Source organism: Cydia strobilella, chromosome 14 (assembly GCF_947568885.1).
Source record: "Cydia strobilella chromosome 14, ilCydStro3.1, whole genome shotgun sequence".
NCBI lineage: Eukaryota > Metazoa > Arthropoda > Insecta > Lepidoptera > Tortricidae > Cydia > Cydia strobilella.
Window position 1 is genome coordinate 1863526 of NC_086054.1, and position 19613 is coordinate 1883138.

General features: G+C 36.5%; 1 protein-coding gene across 1 annotated transcript in view; it reads left to right on the forward strand.

The window, feature by feature from the left end:
* LOC134747017 (uncharacterized) overlaps positions 1 to 19613 on the forward strand; it is a 242926-nt gene that overhangs the window by 59387 nt on the left and 163926 nt on the right. The gene's annotated exons all lie outside the window — the stretch shown is intronic.

The following is a 19613-nucleotide window of genomic DNA, read 5'->3' on the forward strand; positions in this document are numbered from 1 at the left end:
GTTTAAGTTATTAATAAATTTGAATCATTTTATATGGACTATTTTTATTTTACTCCCGGCAAACTATTTTTATTCTATTGTATTGTGATAAATTTCACGTTATTAGCTATCTCAAAGCTAGCCGACAAGGTTTAAGGATAAGGAGTAAGGACTCAGGAGAGACAAAAGAAAAAACTAAGCGCTCGCATTTACGCAGCAATACTTTGTTGCGTACTATTAAGAAAAAGAGACGCATCTGGAACGCATTAAACTGCCATTTGGGTTAGTTTATTGCTTAGGTTTCGAATATTAGGTCCGGGCTGCATTCATCAGGCAAGCAGTAATTGGTGCACGGCGTAATTGTTCTGCAGGTGTTTGCTATGTTAGGCAAGTTATAGTGCCGGCATGCTGTCAAAGAAAAATATGAGACAATAGATTCACACCAAACTAAAATGCCGCGAGTATTAGCCGCGACTATTTTTTTAACTATACCCCGTCTGTTCATAAGTACTCAAATAGTTCGATTACTGAAATTTTATACGATGCAAGTCTTATATCGTTTTTTACTTTGCTGATCAAATAATTAATATTTAGTTCTAGCAAAAAATGGTAAAATCATAGCAATCCAGCGCGGGAACGCTGCCTGCGTGATGGGCACCCTACCAAGGGCACAAATTTTTGTTAGGTATTTTGAATTTTTAGCTTTAGTTATTATAATTGTAGTTAGTTTTAGTTTTAATATTTATTTTATAACACTTATTATCAAATAAATGAGTTACTTTCTTACGTAATTTGGTCCAACAAAAAAAATACAAAGTATTTATTTTTATACATTTATTATATACAAGAATAATATAAACTAGACTAATATTAACAATAATACTTAACAAAAACAACTTAAATAATATACCTACTTAAATATAAACAGGCCGTAGATGACTTAATAAATGTAAACGTTACGTTATTTGTATCACCACCATTTCCTTCGCTAAAACTCCAAAATGAGCGAATACTACTAGCATCAATCTTGACCAATTGGGGCATTTTGCAACCGTATTGCTGCATAGAGTGGTTCTTCTCGTGCAAATGTGCGAGCTATGTAGACTCTATTCCATGCAGAAATACGGTTCAGATTTACTATATCAATGAAAATATCGTCTTCCCTCGGTGGCGGAAATGGACCTACTTCAGTACATGTCAGTACTTCAGTCGATTAGTAAATAGGTTATAGATATAAGTCTTAAATGTAAGATTTTATTTATTAGGAAATGGGTAGGCTTATTTAGTTATATATATATTGTTTTTATTTTACATGACATTTAATTTAATTAATTTCACCAAATTAAATGAGAGAAAGTAAATTAATATAAATCAACAATATGTGAAGAAGAACACACACTAGCACATATTATCACTGTATCTATAACTATCCAAGTAATCCAAGTGAACATATTGCACGTGTTGATCATACCGATTGTTACAGCGTGTCGAACTTAAAATGTGGTTAAACAAGTAAAATATGGGTTACGAGTCGGGGCAAGGCGGCAAAAAGAACCCAGATACACCGTAATCACTATACAATGTGGGCCCTTTGCGTTGCTATCGAGCATTATCGGGTCGAATAAAAAAATGAATAAATGGCGTAAAATATTATATTGTAAAATTTGTAAGATTGAATCAGCTAGTGTATCTTGTTTTCGCCTTATACTTAGTTATATACCCTTATACTAAGTTATGTTACTATACTAAAGTTACTATCACACTCACTATTAACATCAACTCGAAACAAAATATAACCAAATTTTACCCTGAGCTAATATATATTCTAGTTAACCTAATTAATCTAATAATACTACTTATGCTAATTATATATAAAAATACACATAATTAAATTTCTTGACACGTTATTAATTAAGTGATCTTAAACCCTACATTACTTATACTTACAGCCAAGATTACTAACACCTATGAACCACTGCACAAATTTTCTTATGAATCGTAGTGTAAACAACACATGAAAGTCAACACACGGTCACATGAAAGACAGTCGGTAACAAACACATGTCTCAAGTTCGTCAAGAAAAAAAAACAAATTAATACTCAATAACACAAAACTGACATTTTAAACAAATATTTTTAGCATGAACGTAAATAAATATATTGACACGTAAATAACATAGGTGACTTAAGACTATAGCGTAAAACACCGATGAACCACTAACCGTTGATATTAACCGTTGTTTAAACAAAGTTACCTCAATGCTTTGTGCAAAGCACGGTTAATATTTTGTTAGTGCCCCGTCAGCGTCTATGACTGCATCCAATCTCCTCCGCATCGAGGCTACAAGGTTTTCGCACAAATTTGATCCGCGCAACGAGTCCCACACCTCGTTAACATGTGCGACGAGTGCGTTTTTGGTCCTTTCGGATCTCGTATCCCAGCGTTGGACCATTACGGACCAAAGATTTTCAATGGGATTGAGATCCGGAGAGCGCGAGGGCCATGGTATTGCTTTAATGCCACTGGGTTTCTGTTGAAGCCAATTTTGCACCAGGCGACATTTGTGTATAGGGCAGTTGTCGTGTATGAATATTACTTCAGGCACGTCTTCTTCCGGATACACTGTCCTCACTGACGGCACCATTGTGTCCTGCAGAACCTCCAGATAACTCGCGCCATTGGCCCTCTCGGGTAAATATACGAGCTCTCCTGGCCCAGCTGCACTCATCCACGCCCACATGTTAACTACAACTCTTCCTGACTCTAAACATGGGACCACATTCCGCGGGTCGTATCGTGTATTATCCACACGCCATAAATTCTTGCGACCCACCTGGCTCGACTTAAAAGACTTCTCGTCGGAAAATATGGCATGTGAAAAATCAAAATCCCTCATATCTCGAGCGAAATTGAGGCGCGCTGCTTTTTGAACATCTGTCAAAACAATTTTTTTTGCCGGCTTTCGGTGGTGGATGCCGACCCTATGAAGAGCGTTTCGCACGGTTTGCGGAGAACAATCAAATGCCGCCGCAAAGTGCCGAATAGGCGTAAATGGATGCTCTTCATAGGTGGTGATCAGTTGGTCCAAACGCTGGCCAGCAATAATGCGTTGCGGTTGGGGACGGGGTTGATTTTCTAAACTTGCTTCTCCGTCGTAGCGTTTAATCCAGCGGCGTGCTGAATTTCTCTAAAAAAAAGAAATGTAATGATCAAAATATGTTGCTTGCAACCCTCCTTTGCGTATTGAACTAATATCTACTACATGTTTAAATACTCCATGTAAACAGCTAAAATGTTTTCTGCTACAAGGTGATAAAGCGTATATGTAAATAACACAATTCTACTCTATAAGTCAACGAATAATATTATTTAAAATTTTAATAATTAAGTAGTTGAAGTATTGTGAGGTAATCGATCACATGTATACTGAAAACCAATTTTTAACTTAAAACAGCAGGATATATGAATAAAAAAAACTAAATCTTAATAACCTAATAATACTATAAATACTTTTTATTTATCTTTGCACAGCGTAGTTAGTTGTATAAATAAAAAAATATTCACTTACCGTAATTTGTAATTCTTCCGAGATTTGACTAATATTATATCCTTCTTCTCTTAAAGAAATTATACGGTTTCGCACATACGTTGACAAATTGCCGTGATTCATAATTGCGACGGTTAAGACACGTGGTGCGTTTTAGATGCGCAAGATGCAACTGACTAGACTAGACAAAACACGTGCAAGCTACGTAAAGATTGTGAACAATGACAGCTACTTTACAAAAAAAAGGATCTTTGTTTCTCATTGGTCAACAAATTAGGGGCGGGTCAAGTCAAAAATCAACGTTTGCAAGCGATACTGTTTTGAAAGTGGTCGACTCGGCCGTCTTCCAATATAAGTTTTTCCACTTTGATAATATTTTCTTGTGAAGTAGCTACTACAGGCCGGCCTGGTCTAGGATCATCTTCAATACTCTCTCTCCCACGTTTAAATTCACTTGACCACTTTTGAATGGTAGATAAAGAAGGAGCAGACTCACGGTAAACACAATCCATTTCTTCTTTTATAGTTTTTTGATTTTTACCCTGATTGGTCAAGAATTTTATTACGGCTCGATGCTCTAATTTAATTAACATTGTTAAATCGCTCATGGTGCTCACGTTTGTTCGGCAATTGCAGAAAAACAAGAACATATCGGTTTGAATTTTACTTTTTTTTTTAAAGTCTATGAATGACTCTTAGTGGCCAGTAACAAAAGAAATACTCAAAAAGGTTGTAAGATATCAATATCGAGAATTTATTGAACGCCCCTCGTACATATCCATACTAATATTATAAATGCGAGTGTGTCTGTCTGTTACCTCTTCACGCTTAAACCGCTGAACCGATTTAGTTGAAATTTGGTATAGAGATAGTTTGATTCCCGGGGAAGGACATGGGATAGTTTTTATCCCGAAAATCATCTCTTTAGATGGTGGAATCATGGTGGAATTGAGATAATGAATGAGTTGCCTTGTGTAATTTGTATTATGCTCAAATTGAATGATTGCTATAAGACTTTATCCAGGCGCTAAACTTACTCTAGCTGCTGTTACTGATTCCACGCAGACGAAGTCGCGGGCAAAAGCTAGTATACTATAAATGCGTTGACCAGTTTGTTAGCGCGCCGCGCTCAACTCTTACTTAATTAAAGAATTAAAAAAACATTGAATTTGTTTATTTGGTAAATATTCGGCAGTTCGAACCGAAATATTCGGTCGAATACGGACATTGAAAAATATGCCGAATGCCGAATAATTACCGAATATTCGGCCCATCTCTAGTCTCAGCACCGTTTCTATCCAATCGGACAAGTGCGAGTCGGATTCGCCCACCGAGGGTTCCGTACTTATTAGTATTTGTTGTTATAGCGGCAACAGAAATACATCATCTGTGAAAATTTCAACTGTCTAATCACGGTTGATGAGATACAGCCTGGTGACAGACAGACGGACAGAGGAGCCTCAATAATAGTGTCCCGTTTTTACCCTTTGGGTACGGAACCCTAAAAACACACACTCGTTCTCGGCTGCCTCGGTATGTCTCGACCAGTGTGTGCCTACCAGTGTTGGCCGAACGTTAATTGCAATTAACCATTAACCAGTACAAATTGAACCGTAAACCATAACGAACAGTTAAAGTTTACGGTTCAATTTGTACTGGTTAATGGTTAATTGCATTTACGTTTCGGCCAACACTGGTGCCTACAGCCCGCATAACGAGAGATCGTTTGCACAACTTCCTCCGTTACGTCACTGTGATGTATCGTTAACAATGACATCGCGAATTGTGATGTACTGACAATATTGCTCTTATTGCCAGGTTATAAAGACGGTTATCGTTTATCACTGACGATAAATTGGACGATAGTTTAAACTATATTAGGCCAATTAAAAAAGATTATGTGCCATTCTCAATCAAAAGGGTACTTATTGTCGGTTGTCAATAAGGCGCTATTTCCAGGAAATCAATTTGAAATCTACCTTATCGACAACCGACAATGATTTAGATTTAGGTTTAGATTCATTTATTTCATAATACAGATTACATTATAAATTGCAGGCAGGTCAATCTACAAGACTTCATTATCAAAACAAGGATGTCATAAGAATATGTGGTATTTTCTATAAAAAGGGACCTTATTGTCGATGGCGCTTACACCATTATAAACGATGCTCCGATATAAATACAATGCCGCGCGACGCTGTGCGGCGTAAACGCCATCGACAATAAGGTACCTTTTCATAGAAAATGCCCCATATAATCAATATAATGTGACGTTTTCAACCAAAAGGTACCATATTGTCGCTTGTCGATAAGGTTAATTTCTAATTGAAGCTATATGGAAATAGCGCCTTACTGACAAGCGATAATAAGTACCCTTTTGATTGAAAATGGCGCAAATAATAATTATAAACTCCCGTGAGACTCAAACATATTAAATTATTTTTAAACGGGTCACTCACGTATTATTAAGTCAAATAGCTCGACATGTTTTGGTCCAATTTACGAGCTATTCAACTTAATAATACGTGAGTGACCCGTTTTGAAATAATTTAATAAAATAATAATTTAAAAATTAAATAATTACAGAATAATAATATTTCAGAATAATGTCAAGATAGTATCTCCTGTGGTGGATCGTTAAAATACATCATTCATAAATTCACTAACAAAATACAACGGTTTATCGGTTAATGTGGTACCTTTTGGTTGAAAACGTCACATATCTTCATATCGCAAAGACGCTTAGTATCTTTTTAAATTCGTTTTGCACTGAAGATGTAACATATAAAAAAATATGCAATGACCCAGAATTTGGTTAGGTAATATTGAAAAGTTTTCAATATTGCATAAATATGACTAATCATATATGTGGGATATTATGAATGACGCTACTTGACTTTAAATTGGCTTTTTAATAGAATATTATTGAGGAAGTACGCTTTAAGGTCAAATGAATGATTGTGATAAACATTTGCGAACCAGACAGTATCAGTAAGAATGACATTTCGTTTTAGGTATAGTTAACGCTATCTCTACTGAGCTCGTTCACTTACGTACTAACAATGGCATTCTGTTAAACAAAAGCCATTATTTCTTTTGTGCCTGAGCGCGTGGCTTTTGTGCCTGAGGCTCACACACAATAGCCACGCGATCAGGCACAAAGGCCACGCGCTCAGGCACAAAAGAAATAATGGCTTTTGTTTAACAGAATGCCATTGTTAGTACAGGTAAGTGAATAAGCTCAGTAGATAGACCGCATACTATAAAATAATTTTTATCACACTTGCTCGAAAAAGATCCTATTTCATGCAGGTGTACTGAAGGACAAAGGCCTATATTGTTCCCGGGGGAGTTATAAGAATGACTTTACTACTTTATATGTGCCATTTTTAACCAAAAGGGTACTTATTGTCGCTTGTCAATAAAGCGCTATTTCCATATAGCTTCAGTTAGAAATCAACCTTATCGACAACCGATAATGTGGTATCCTTTAGTTGAAAACGTCAAATATTATTATCGCTACAAACGGTACACAAACATTATAATTTATAACACTACCCTAGAGGATAGAGCCCAACTATTCTTATTGTTACAATAGTAGTCCGTACACTATACTAGTACATAATACCATCCCTGGTAAACCGACCAAATCTAAGCTTTATTGCAATAACATAAGACCCACTTAAGATCAATTGGTCAGTTACAATTGTTTGCTATTGTTATCCGTAACTCGGTAACACGCATTCGTGACTCAATCTCTGAAATGTAAACCAAACCAATTCATTTAATATCAGACGTCCGTTGAAAACTAGACCTTATTATTTACAATTGAGGGTTGAAATTTGAATAGCTTTTAGAATTTAGATTTTAGATACAATTTGTATGTTGATGTAATGATTTACTTCAAATTGTACTGACATTAGTCTTAGTGACTTATAACAAACCTAGCTACCCGCCCCGGCTTCGCACGGGTTTCACAAACCCTTAACAAAATATACACCTAAACTTTCCTCAAGAATTACTCTATTGATAGGTGAAAACCGCATGAAAATCAGTTCAGTAGTTTTTGAGTTTATCGCGAATACAGACATACAGATACAGACAGACAGACACGGCGAGGGACTTTGTTTAATAATATTATGTAGACTGATATCCATTGTTGAGAATATTACTTATATTAGTATGTGTTTTCTTTACCACAAAATACCTTTGATAGGTTTCAGAGATCAATACCCTATCATTAATTATAAACTGAAATAAATGTTAGTATGTATATGTATACTAGAGAAAATGTAATAATGATTAAATTCGAACTGGCGAGTTCAGCTTTCGCGGCTAACGCCATAACCCCTATGCCGCCCGGTCACGGGTCACATCCTCTATGTGAATCACGTAGGGCTTAGATATTCTGGTACACAAAGCAAAACGGCTAAGTTTATATAAACAGTAAATATCGACATACAAACTTTACTAACAAACTTAACATGTAAACAAACCACAGACAGACACGAAACAAACATTTGAACATCGCCGTCGTCATAACATTTAGTAAGCAAGTACTAAACACATAGACATAGTGGAGTTATAAACGCGCCACCGAGCGACCGGGGGGTAAGAGCAAGAATATTCATATAAAATTTGGGCAGCATAGGACTTTTTCTCTTAGTAAATAAGGTTCACGAATATATGTGCCATTCTCAATCAGAAGGGTACTTATTGTGGGTTGTCAATAAGGCGCAATTTCCGTATGGCTTCAATTTTTTTTTTTTTTTTTTTTATTATAAACTGATCGGCGATTGGCCCTAGTCACACCTGATGGAAAGTGAAGACAGGGCCTAAGATAGAGCTCACCCAACTCAATTCAATTTGAAATCAACCTTATCGACATCCGACAATGTGGTGCCTTTTGATTGAAAAGTCACATACAGTCACACAACGATGTCTGGTACGTGCTCATGCTCATTATGAAGGCATACTTAGTCACGTACGGCAGACGTGGGGACATGACAGGTGACAGATAAGGTCACTTTGACATGCATTTGTTCTAAATCCTCTTAAGTATTGTATTTTTTTTACGTACACTATACAGGGTGGATTTTTTTAGTGGTTCAGTGAGGGCAGCTACCAGATCCCGTGCTGCTACGAGAAAATCGTCTTAGAAGACCTTCCCTCAATTTCAAATTAATGAAGATTGGCGTTGGCGTTTATGCCAATCGATCCTATCCTATTCCTATTCAGGATCAAAAGCTTGTATAAAAAAAATTAACCGTCAGAAAAGCCACAAATCGAGGAAAACTTTTCCCACACATTTGGTATGTAAATGAACTTTTACTTTTCACATGCTATTATTTATGCCATTCGATTCCATTCCTATCCAGTATCAATAGTTTCCTGGGGGTCAACTTAAGGTAATGTACTAAAAATCCACAAATTAAAGAAAATTCTTCCATACATTTACTTTCCGGACCGATATGACCTTCAAACCTTCAAGAAAAGAGCGTACTCCCATCTTAAAGGCAGGCAACGCACTTTCAACCCCTCTGGTGTTGCGGGTGTCCATGGGCGGCGGTAATCGCTTACCATCAGGTGATCCGTCTGTTCGTTTGCCTCCTATTTCATAAAAAAAACTATGGAGAAAACGTGAAATTTTATTTACATTTTTCTATCTAAATACATATACCTATGTACGATATGTATCTGTACAATTGATTAGCCTTGCACATCAATTAGCGTACCATATAATATTATATGCTGCGTCTGGGTTTTCCTCTACCCCGCTTCCTTCCTATCCGCCCCTCCAGGATAGTTTTAAAGAAGTAGTCGTGTCATATTAAGTGTCCAATCACTTTCCCCCGTCTATTTGCAATAGTGTTCAGAATAGCTCTTCTTTCACGCAGACGCAGCTTTTTAGATCAAGTGAAAGAAAAAGTAGGGGTCGTGTCGTATCAAAAAGTCAAAGAGCTGGCGCAGGATAGAGAAAGCTGGAAGATACTCCACCGACAAGAGAATAACTCTTAAGTTCAAAATATCTCTCAGTTCAAGAGAATAACTCTTAAGTTAATGATGATGATGATAATATATGCTACGCATAATATGGTTGTAGACATCGTGTAGATACTGATTGCTGTAGATGTTTGCTTAGTAATTAGGTTAATCACTAATCAGGTATTTGATTTATGCCGATTGCTGGTCGTTTGTGCATCTGAATCATCAGATACGTGGTAACACGTTGTCTCAGCATGTTTTTTAATGGTTAGATTATTTTATACAATACACTTTATTTCATTCAAACACAACTAATCAAACACAAAGGTAATCCGCCACATGCTTCGTCAAAACACAAACGTAATCCGCACAAGCATCGTCCTGACCTTTTCTACATTAACACTAATACAAATCATAATTTTTGCATCAAGCTTCAAAAACAACCAACAAGGCCCAAAAGTTCCCATTATGCTTGCAGCATTTTTTAATTAATATACATACATACCTATACATATAATCACGCCTATTTCCCGGAGGGGTAGGCAGAGACAACGGATTTCCACTTGCTACGATCCTGACATACCTCTTTCGCTTCCTTCACTTTTATAACATTCCTCATACACGCTCGCCGGTTTAGGGTGCTCTTGACCTGGCCTTTCTTCAAGATTTCCCCGATCTGATCAGAGAAAGTCCGTAGAGGTCTGCCCCTTCCAACTCCCGTTTCTACCTCTCCCTTATACACTCTCTACAATATAGTTACATAATATATTAATTAGACCCACTCTGCTTTTCTAATAGTGTCCGGCAAAACATCCAGAAGTTCCAGCGCGGCCGAAAGGCCCGGTAGTTTTTGACCGAACTGAACTTTTGGCCGAATCTATATTTTTATGCAGAAACCTGCCAACACTATAATGTTTATAAACACACTACCTAGTTTATAAACATAAATATCGTAGATTTTCATGACATTAGACTTATATTGACCGGGATATATACCGTGATTACCTTTTGTATTATTTGTGAGCTCCCGATATTTCTATTATTTATTTCCAGTCACCCGTGAACATGATGCATGTAACTGCGTCGAAATATCGGGAGCTCACAAATAATACAAAAGGTAATCACGGTCTATATCCCGGTCAATATAAGTCTAGTGAAACTAACCGTGAATCTTTCATGACATTGCTAAAAATGGAAATGTACATACATACCCAGTCGTTATTTCGTCTTAAGTCTTCTAGAAATGTTTTTTCGCTCATGTCATTTCGGATATGGTATGTTATAATGGTGGGGGTAGTATAGTAGGAAAGCTTTAATGCAAAACCTGATTTGCCACGCTACTAAAATTACAAAAACTTCAGTGTGATTTATGCAGACTTTAAATCGAGTTACTCACGTTCAAAGTCAAATTGCTCAGTCGACGTGAGTGACTCGTTATAATGTATTTAATAGTTATATAAGTAACGAATAAGTTTATTGAAATGTGTAATTAATATCTTACTTTTGTTTCAGGTAATGTTTCACATAGCAACCACCTATAAAACAAAGCTTCATAGGAAACACGCTCAAACACAGGTGAACTTGTTTGACCTAGTTAAATTTCTAATTTTAATTTTGTAGCAAAATAACAAAAGATCTTCTGTTCTCAGAAAATTAAGGATACTGGAGCGCGGTGTCTGGTTTTAAAAATAATCTACTAAAACCAGTGCCAATCTAGTTTTGACCTGTTACAAAATAATGTATTTTTTACCAATATTCGGGAAATAAATTATAGCCTACATCTGTCTGTGAATCAGATGCCTTTAAATTTAAAATTTCTGAGGAAAAATCAACGAGTTTACTATATTATACATATTTTCACCTCCCAATAAAATCATAATTATATACATACTTAATAGTATCTTTACATAAAGCGCCGGTGGCCTAACGATAAGAGCGTGCGACTTTCAATCCGGAGGTCGCTGGTTCAAACCCCGGCTCGTACTCTACATTTAATAGTATCTTTACTACATCTGTCTAGGACTCAGTTGCCTTTAATTTTAAAATTTCTGAGGAAAAATTAGACGAGTTTACTACATTAATACATCTTTTCACCTTCCAATAAAATTATAATTATATACTAGTATCTTGACAGTAGAAACTTAAGCCCTCTTACTCACGCCCTCTATTCCCACAGTAAACTCTCTCTCAATAATGTACAATCGTAGACGTTGACCAGTTTTAAACCTTATCACAAAGAGGTAAGACACACCTATGGCCAGTTAAAAATTGTTGTTACGTAGGCAATAATCAAGTATCATCGCAGCAACGTCCATACTGTTTTAATAACAAAACTTTCGTGACATGTCAAGAAATCTTCACGAGTAAAGCGAGTTCTACGAGAGTGACCCGTTTAAGTATATTTGTTTGCCATCGTATTTTCTCGGAAACATTCGTATTTGTCATGCTACTTCTGTCAACCTCAGTACTTATTGTACAGCCGCCATCAGATATATCGGAGCGGCCGAAGTGCTCACAAATATCTGAACACGCCTCTATTGCCAAGGAGTTAGAGTGCGTGTTCAGATATTTTTGAACACCTCGGCCGCTCTGATATATCTGATGGCGACTATACTGAGACTGACTGAAATAGCATAACACGTTCGTTGCCCCTACGTTTGACTTTTTTTAGATTTTTTTAATATTGTGAAAATTATGAGCGAAAAACTGATTTCATACAAATTCTTAAATACTCCTAACTCTAAATGGTGTCAAAATATTTTCAATAATGTTAATATCCAGAGAGGAAAATTAGGAGTTAGGACTACGTTTGTATATAAAATTATAAAGGCAATTTCGCACGAGTCCTCAACTTTCGTCTTAAACCTTCAAAGATGTGAATGTTTTTCTAAACTTTTACATTAACATATAAAGAGGAACAAAAACAACATGATTGACGCACACACTCAACTGTCACAACTATGACTCCTCGCGATTTCTCGAAAAATTGTGTTTTAACATGCGGTCGTATAAAAAAAAATTAACTGTTTTATTTCTATAAAAAAGCACATTGTATAATATTAAACTTAATTACTAATCTTAAATGAAAAAGATTTTAGTCAAGATTTGAAGATTTTTTATTTATTTAGTATTGCCAGCACCATACGAGATAGCAATGCAATGACACAGTATAAATAACAACAGTATTACGACTCAAATAGACCCAACGAGCGGTGCTCAATGATGTGACAAATTGGTCCGATTTGTCGTCCCAATAAACACAAATTAACCCACTTCTTGCTAATCTAGTCCGCGTTATCTAAAACGGTTTTTGTGCTATCAACCACATATGTTTATACGACCTTTTCTGTATAAAGTTGTTGATAGTTTAGCCTTTAGATTGAGAGGCGATAGGAGCTAAATGGGACTAAATTGGTTGTTTCTTTTCCTTGTTTGACACGTGCTGTTTTATTACCACCTATTTAAAACTAATTTTCTTTTTTAGTTAGGTGAATACTGAATTCGGCGCACGTTACGCAAAGGCTTTGTTTTTTGTGGTATACCTATCGAAATTATTATTATTTATCGTATGGCATAGTGTTGTGTTCCTGCCGGTGAGTAAGGTAGCCAGAGCTCAACGAGGGAGAGGAGTGTTAGGGTCGGCAACGCGCATGTAAGCTAACGCGCTTCTGGAGTTGCAGGTGTACATAGCCTACGGAGACTGCTTAACATCAGGCGGGCCGTATGCTTGTTTGTCACCGACGTAGTATAAAAATATGTACATGTCACTGAATTACATATTATAAAAGGAAAAAAAAGCTTATATTTAGAATTTCGTCCTTCCCAGGTACGCGACTGCTTCTTCGTCTACATCTTACCCTCCCAAGTCCCGTTTATGAAGTATACTGGTAAATATCTCAGTATTACTTTTAACTGGATGTGACTGGATTAAGGGTCGGTTGCATCAAACCGTCTGTTACCGTTAAATTAACGCTACGTTACGTTTTTTTTTTTTATAATTTTATTATTATTATTATTTTTTGTTATTTTGTATGTGAAGTTTTATAGAAATCTGCTGCGTTACGCTTATCAGTCCGTTAACTGTGGTTGGTGCAACTGGCTAAGTATCTCGCACTCTCCAAGCCCTCAATATCGCAACAGCTTACGGCTTTTGTCGGCAGATAATTAATTTTGTCGGCTTAGAGCATTAGCGTCGGTTTCAACACTGCAAATGGAAACAAAGGTTTGCAGATGTCGAGTTAAGCCTATATCTATTTAACACCAGCAACTGGTAAAATGTGAACTAGCAGCTGAAATTTTTGCAGTCCTTAAACCTTTTGTGCGACATGTGTGAAAATATCTTTACAGTACATATGGTGCTACTTTTTCGCACTAGTGCGGAAAAGAGCACTTTTCGTGCATATGTCGAAAATTTAAAAGGGCATATGTACTGTAAAACGTTGTACGACACACGTGCGAATAGGTAATTCGCTACTCGTGTCGATTTAAAACACTCCCTGCGGTCGTGTTTTAATTTATCGCCACTCGTTTCGAATTTCCTATTTTCCGCACTTGTATCGTAAATAACTATTGTATTAGGTATGAGCCAGTTGAGTGTGAAGTTGGTTGTACCCTGAAATCACAATAGTAGATTGTTAACCAAGGGATGAAAGGCACTCATTTCTGCCGAGGTATTTTGGTGCTCGAACACAGTGAGAGCGCCAACAGTCCGAGGCTGAAATGATGCCTTTCACCCGAGTTAAACACTCTACTTTTCATTTCGAATACGAGGAAAGTAAAATGCATGTGTTTTTTTTAAAACATGACCAAGTATACATTTTTATAGTATTTCTTAAGGGTACTTTCGGTTAGCAATTTAGGCAAAAGTATCATTATTTATGGAATGGAGAGTCAAATATCAGAATGGAAATTGTATAACAAATCCATTTAAACTCAAATTTGAATTGCTTATCGTAAAAAAATCAAAAAAATCGTACTTCGAACGTAAAATGCTCTAGTGCAGACACGTATCATTTTCTGCACACCTTTTAGAACAACAATGACCCTCTTTCAGAGCATGAGAAATGAAAAAATATGTATAAACGAAATGGCTTTCGATAGAAACTTTAGGTATAAGATAAAACTCTGAACTACAAGAAAAATCTAATTTAATTCGCGCTTTTTCAAGATTGGTCTTTCACGCAATATTAGTCACTACTAACGTTACGTGAGTGACCCGTGGCTTTGAAATATTTTGTTGTTGTTTGTATATCAGAATTTCCACTTAAAAGTGTACCATTCTCTTTTTTTTCAAAATCCATTAACTTTTGGGTTATTTTTACTCAGAATCACGAGGACTATCGATTTAAAAAGAAAAAAAATGTGTCCCCAAAAAAATGACAGTTTTGAGACGCATTTTCACATACATTTTGTATGGACCGTCACAACTGACACCCAAAATTTTTATAAAAAACTAGGGACACTTTTTTTTCCTTTGTCTCATTCAATAGTACTCGTGATTCTGAGTCAAAATAACCCAAAAGTTGATGGTTTTTGGAAAAAGAGTAAATGAAGTACCATTTTTTTCTGAAAACCCCCATATTCGATGAGACCTGCCTACCTGCTTACTTATTGCTACCATACTTGACGTACATATTCACCTCTCAAAAGCATTAAAGAAACACCATGAATGATCCCTCGAGTCTTCATATAATTATGTAGAGTTAGACCATGAAAAGTCTGCAGCGATTTTGATAGAACACACGCAGTGCAGGTGTTATTTATGCGTCAAAATGTCATAGAAATTTGACATTAAATCATTTTACGGTTTAGACTCACTTGTTTTAGTCACTCGCGCGACATGTTTCGGAGAGCCTAGGTCTCCTTTCTCAAGCACTAATAGTGCGAGCAGCGTTCACGACAACCGTGTGTTGCGTACTGCCGCTGCCGCGCGCCGCGTCGCTCTGCGCGCGCGCCGAGAAAACCGGTTGGGGGAGGTCTTGCGCTATCGTTGTAGGCGGGCACAGTGGTGTGTTTGGGTTTGGGTCACCTAACACTTGTAGCGCCACACAGCACGAACTCACATGATTCATGATTTAATGTTAGTATGTCTCACAACAGTTTAAATTCGATTAGAAATTTGACGTTTAAAATAACACTTGCACTGCGTATGCTATCAAAATCGCTGCAGACTTTTCATGGTCTGACTCTATTTACGTGTATCTATCATCAACACGTCCTACTTTCGCCTTACAACCGCTACCCTATTCATAGAGTTCGGGAAAACGCGTAATTATTAAATAGATCACGATCGAGGTATAAATCGCAATAAACACCGAGATAGTTTCCTACTGACCCTGATTTGGGGTTCAGTGCAAGGAGAATGGCACCGTATTTGTATGGGTGGTTGGTTGAACGTCGAATGGCAAGGTAGTTAAAGCTGGGTTAAGCCAGGTTTGGTCCAAGGTTTAAGTGAGAACGATGTCTATTAAATTCTTATAATACAGGGTGATTCAGAAGTCGCGAGCAGAGAAAACATTGCGTATTCAGTAAATTATATGTTTCGTACCAGAATTAGTGAGATGAACGTATATTTTTTTGTTGTGTTAATAAAAAAGTTAAATTTATTCACGATATGCATGGTCATCCTGCAATTAGAATACTTCCGTCAGATACCAACAGTCCGACACTCTGCTTTATCCGTGACAAGTGTCAAAGTGAATGTCATCAGTGGTTACTTTTGAAAAATCATATATCACTCAAGTGTGACAGTATATTTTCTTCATAATCCTTGCTATCATAACGGTTCAAAGAAGTTTTATCTTTATTTAATTAGGTGTTGTAGGGTGACCATGATTAAAGAACATTAAATTTTTCCTCACCAAAAATTACGTGACAATTCTGTATCTGTAAACCTTTATAGCGACTGGCAAGCCAATTCCCACGTAAACTGATATCAGAATGTCATATTTATATCGTGCATTTCGATCGAACTTGTCCGTACATATATTGGCGCGAGCGAGATGCACGATAACTTAATGATTCATCATTCTGATGTTAGTGTACGTTAGAATAGTCCTGTGGGTCATCGAGTATTCAAAAACGCTAAGCTCATATCTTGTACCACAATCAGGGCTGTGTACGAAATATCAATCAGCGACGGATTCGTCGATTCATCACCGACCCGAGCTGAATACAGAGCGTAACGTCTCTTAATTTGTACCTGAATAGGATCTAGTACTTGAGCTGGTTTAGAACTAGTTCTGAGCTAGATTCACCTAGATCTTGAAATGAGAAGGGTGTCGCTGAAAGCTATCAAATATTGTGGGACAGATTTTTTAAATCATCGAGTAGGATATTATATACATATATGTACATATATACAGGTCGATCAATCCAAATGGGTCAGTATGGAGAAGTCAGAAACTATGAGAGATAGCGAAATCTGTTCTTAGGAACCATGGCGTCGATTCTAGATTTAATAATAATGACATTCAAACTTTTTCTTTACTCTAATACATAACCAGGAATCGAACCAGGTCAATATTATTTATGTAATCGCGTGTAGTATTTGTTTGTATAATTGACCCTGAAAGTATAGGGACCAAATTTGAATATAATATAATGTTTGACTATTTTTTTTAATGCCATTATTATTTAATCTAAAATCGAAGCCATGGTTCCTAAGAACAGATGTCGCTATCTGTCATAGTTTCTGACTTCTCCCTACCCATTTGGATTGATCACGCTGTATAAAACGGGTCACTCACGTTTTTTAATCGAAGATTGATCGACATGTTTCGCTTCATAACGAGGATCTTCAGCGGAAGCACTGCGTCGGTCCGGCAAAATATCGAGCAATCTTCGACTTAAAATGAGTGACCTGTTTAACACATTTAATATTTCTGTGTCTCACAGAAGTTTCTTTATTAACATCGTACGAATATTAGGAAGTAATTTTCTCGTTTTACCTAAATAGTGTCTTTTATTGGTAGTGTCTTTTTGTACACGATTGTTTTTGTTTTACATTTCAACGCTTACCATACACTGTCGCCCAACACCAAGCTTAATTTAATTCAAACAACAACTGAATTACAGAAACACGCTCTTAATTGTTTCTAAAGCTTCTAAAACGTTATTGCCTTTTATTCGTCCTTTATAAACACTGCGGGTCTCTCACAACCACTTAACAACACTTTCTTCTCTTTTAAAATCCTGTCAGCTTAAAATTCAGCACGACGTTTATGCTGTGAAATCTCCATTATGCCCGTAATATGTTAAGGCTTGCCTGCCTCGTTTGGAAAATAAATCACTATTAATATTTAGCAAACTTTCATCTGAATTTTCATTATGTCATGAACAATTTATTAAACCTTGTGACGTAGCGTGTCTTTATTTTAAGAAGGAACAGCCTATTTACATGTATGCCTTTTATATCAAATATATTAATAACGGGTCACTCACTCACTCGGGTCGTTATCAATATATTTTATATGTCTGTGTCTCACGGAAGTTTTGTTTATGCTTTTACATCTGATTTTAGAAGGTAGACTAACATAATCTAACACACGGCTGGTCGTTGTAGAGATCCTTGAGAAAGTATTTTGAATGATGATCATTGTAATAAAATAATAGTTTTTTTCGCAGCTTACTCTCCTGATTCAGACTGACTCAGAATTATAAACTAGTTAAAAGCATGTCCAAAAAAGGTTAATGATTTTGCAAAATCATATGCAATCGGTAAAGGGCAAATTGCTGTAATGATGTGGTCAAAGTCATTATGCATCATTAGTTCGAGGGTTTACATCATCCATCATATGTGACGTTTTCAACCAAAAGGTACCACATTGTCGGTTGTCGATAAGGTTGATTTCAAATTGAAGCTATATGGAAATAGCACCTTATTGACAACCGACAATAAGTACCCTTTTGATTGAGAATGGCACATATTCTTGCCAGACAAACTGACAATATTGACCGGTGCTCTGAAATCATCGTGTCCACTGATCTGATTAAGTCCCCGGCAAGCTTGGTTCTCCATACAAACGCAGTTAAACTCTCATTTTAAAACAAATTTCTAGATTGCTCTGAAAATCTGTACTTACAATAGGATAAGATATATCTAGGTCTGTTATTAGTTTATGTAGCTTTAGATCGCATAGTAAAAAAACATTGAATTTAAAATTTTCATACAAAACTTGTTTGTGCTCTATTTCGTTTGTTTTATAAACTGGAGCTATATAAACTAATTACAGGCATAGGTATACCTCATGTCATTGTATGTGCAAAGTATCGTTACAATCCAACACGTAGTTTTAAAATGAGAACGAAACTCCGTTTGCATGGTAAGGTGCAATTCGGCCGAGCTAGCCGGAGACTTAATATAGCGGCAACAGAAATACATCATCTGTGAAAATTTCATCTCTAGCTATTACGGTTTATGAAATACAGCCTGGTGACAGACGGACGGAAGGACGGACAGCGAAGTCTTAGTAATAGGGTCCCGTTTTTAGGGTTCCGTACCCAAAGGGTAAAAACGGGACCCTATTACTAAGACTCCGCTGTCTGTCTGTCTGTCTGTCTGCCCGTCTGTCACCAGGCTGTATCTCATGAACCGTGATAGCTAGACAGTTGAAATTTTCACCCAGATGATGTATTTCTGTTGCCGCTATAACAACAGTAACAACAAATGCTAAAAACAATAAAATAAATATTAAAGGGGGGCTCCCATCCCATGCAACAAACGTGTTTTTTTGCCGTTTTTTGCGTAATGGTACGGAACCCTTCCGACTCGCACTTGTTTACCCTTTGGGTACGGAACCCTAAAAACGACCCTTGAAAAGGAAAACAATCTTTAAATAGGTATAAATTTAAGATATGCCTTTCGGACAAGATTTTTATCAGAGTAACATTTATCTTGTAAAATATTAGGTACCTAAATCCTTCGAGAGATTCTCATCTCTAATATTTATTTTGTGCAAAAATATCGCGAAAAATGTTTGGCTGGCTTGTAAAGTCTAGACAGTACGGGTAAGCCTGAAGTTTTAGAGTACTAAATTAATGGGTTTAGTTTAGAACATTAAGACTTGAGAGATATTTAGTAAAATAAAGAAAATTCTA